Below are 2,763 nucleotides of genomic sequence, written 5' to 3'. Positions count from 1 at the left end.
TGTCTGGGGACAGTTGCACTCTCCACGTCCCTCACTTTTTCTCCAGGTTCAGCCACTCCTGATGCCACCCATGGGCAAAAGAGAGAGCTTCAGCCATGTGTCTGCAGACTTAGTCCCGAAGTTGCACCTGTGCGTGTTTTACTCCAGGGGCACAGGCTTGGGTCTGGGAGCATGTGTGACCTGAGATTCAATACCTATGTGTTAAGTACGTACTACATTACATGTCTAATTGGGACCAGAGCATATTGAGTGCCACAGAAACAGGAGAAGATACCTCCCACCCTGGGAATATAGAGCCTAGTTAAGGAGGTCTGATCCACAGAGAATGGCTTCACAACTGCACAGTACCCAAAGGAGATGATCTATACTCACTTGTGAATGAAATGGAACTGGACAGAATATTAAGCTCCAAGCTAGAACAAGATAAACCTTAATTATAGCTAGCTACCTATTGGATTTAATTGCAGAGATGTCACAAACAGTTTACCACCCCCAAGACCATCCCTACTTCATCAATGGATTGATGTAAGCCTTTCTTTCTGTGATTATAGACGAGGCATAACTTGCAAATCCTCCGGAAGAGAGAGAGCAGCCTTGTGTTCACACTAAAGTGTAGACGATTGTTAGCTGCACCTTAGCATAAAGACACACAGGGAAACTGAAGGGGGAGTGAGCAGGTGAGAGACCACAGATGTGGAAAATGATCAGAAAAGGGAAAACTCATATCTGACAACCTGCCCAGGCTGTGCCCTGCTTCTTGTAAGAACACTGAGTTAGGAGTCAGATGAGCTGAGCAGAAATCCCAACTTCACCGTTCACGGGGCGATACCACCCCCCTCTGGACTTCCCTTCTCCAGCCATAATGACCTGCATCACCTGCTGCACAGGTGGGTTGTAAAGCTTGTAATATATGTGAAACTTGCAGGCTGAGAAGCCCTAGACCAGTGGTTCTCAGTCCTAGATAAATGTTAGAACCACTTGGGGAGCTTTCATAATTCCCTGTACCCTGGCCACTACTCAGAACCAATTACATCTGAATAACTCAAAATACCAGGCATTATAATTTGTAAGGTTCCCAAGTGATACTAGTATGCAACTGGACTTGCGTATTAGAGCCCTAGACCAGGGGTTCTCGACTGGGGGTCATTTGGTGCTCCCCCAACTCCCAGCTCCAGAGGCATCTGGCAGTGTTCCCCCAACTCCCAGCTCCAGAGGCATCTGGCAGTGTCTGGAGACAAGTGGGGTACAGGGCACTATTGATTAGGGGTCACTACTGAACACCCTATTATACTACTAAACACCCTATTATACCCAGGGCAGCTCACCACAACAATTTATTTTTATTTTTTAAAATTTTATTTTAAAGATGTGGGGTAGAATTCAAGGCTAGGTATACAGACATTGGTTATGCAGGTACGCTTGATGAGGTGTGCCCCTCCCTCCCCTAGCAGTTTCCCTCAACTGCTAATCCCACCCCGTTCCCCTGGCTGTTTCCCACTACTGCCAATCCTTTTCTTATAGTATTATGATAATTGTTTGAGGTCCGCTTATGAGTGAGAACATATGGACAAATAATTATCTGGCCCAAAATGTCACAGTCACGAGGTTGAGATACCCTGCCTTATATAAACATAGGAAATGTGTTTTATTATAGAGATCATTTCCCCAGCCTAGACCAAGGAATTGAAAACCCAGAATTGCCTAAGAGCCTGGAGACTCCTGCACCTTTCTGTCCCTGAGGTTAGAAAACTTCAAAGGCAAAGATTCTCATAAAAACCATTCATCACATAAATATTTAATAAAAGCCTATTATGTGCCAGGCACTGATCCAGAGCCATTCTTATTGGCCATCCAGTAGTGTTTGGAACACCACAAATTCCTATCCCATTCCAGGTACTGATCCCCACATCTGACCTCCACCCCCAGTACATAAATGCCTCACCCAACAGTTAGGCCCTGATGGTGGACTCAAGGTATGGCCCTGGTAGCATGGAATGTAAGGGTTGTGGCCCAGTCTTTGGGAGCCTCTGGTCCCATGGGGAGATTCAGCCGACTCTGAACACCTTGAATATTACAAGGATAAAGTTAGAGGACAGTGAGGAGCCACAGGAGTTTTCTGAGCAGGACAGTGATGTGAACAGCCTTTGAGCGGAATTAATCCGGCAGCAGTCATTCTCTCAGTTGTAAGAAGAAAAAGCATGAGGAATGCCAGTTAGCACAGGACAGTCACATTTAATCCCAAATACACTTCATATGAGACTAATCTTCCCAAAGAAACACATAGAACTTAAGAGGAATGTTTCCTATTTTACATAAATCTATAATCACAGAAACAGGCTTTTGGCTTTAATGCCACTTTTAATTTTCTCAGCACTATCCAAAATTTTGCTGAAGGCTTGCTCCTCCATTGGCAGCAGCAGGTATCAGGGTGGTTGTCCAGAGCCCATCTTGGTGGCATTTTAACACCTCTCACTTCTGGCCCAAAGCGACTGACTTTCACTCCATTCTTAGAACACTGCTGCAAGCCTACCACCTAACCAATGCCTAGATGCCATTGTTGCAGGATATAAAACAGATTGTCAGTTCTAACAGTGCATAATAATTGAGCACTCATAGAGGAATCACTCACTGAATTTCTGAAGCATGTCACCAATACTGTGATGCCCATGAGCACAAGGGTGAGAATGGCAGACACTGGGCACTGCTGGGGGATGGAGGGAGGGAGAAAGGGAGGGAGAAATAAAGGGAGGGAGGGAGGGAGAG

This window comes from Carlito syrichta, unplaced genomic scaffold (assembly GCF_000164805.1).
Source record: "Carlito syrichta isolate Samal-C Ts95f unplaced genomic scaffold, Tarsius_syrichta-2.0.1 Scaffold305874, whole genome shotgun sequence".
Classification (NCBI taxonomy): Eukaryota; Metazoa; Chordata; class Mammalia; order Primates; family Tarsiidae; genus Carlito; species Carlito syrichta.
Note: the sequence above shows the minus strand (reverse complement) of the source record.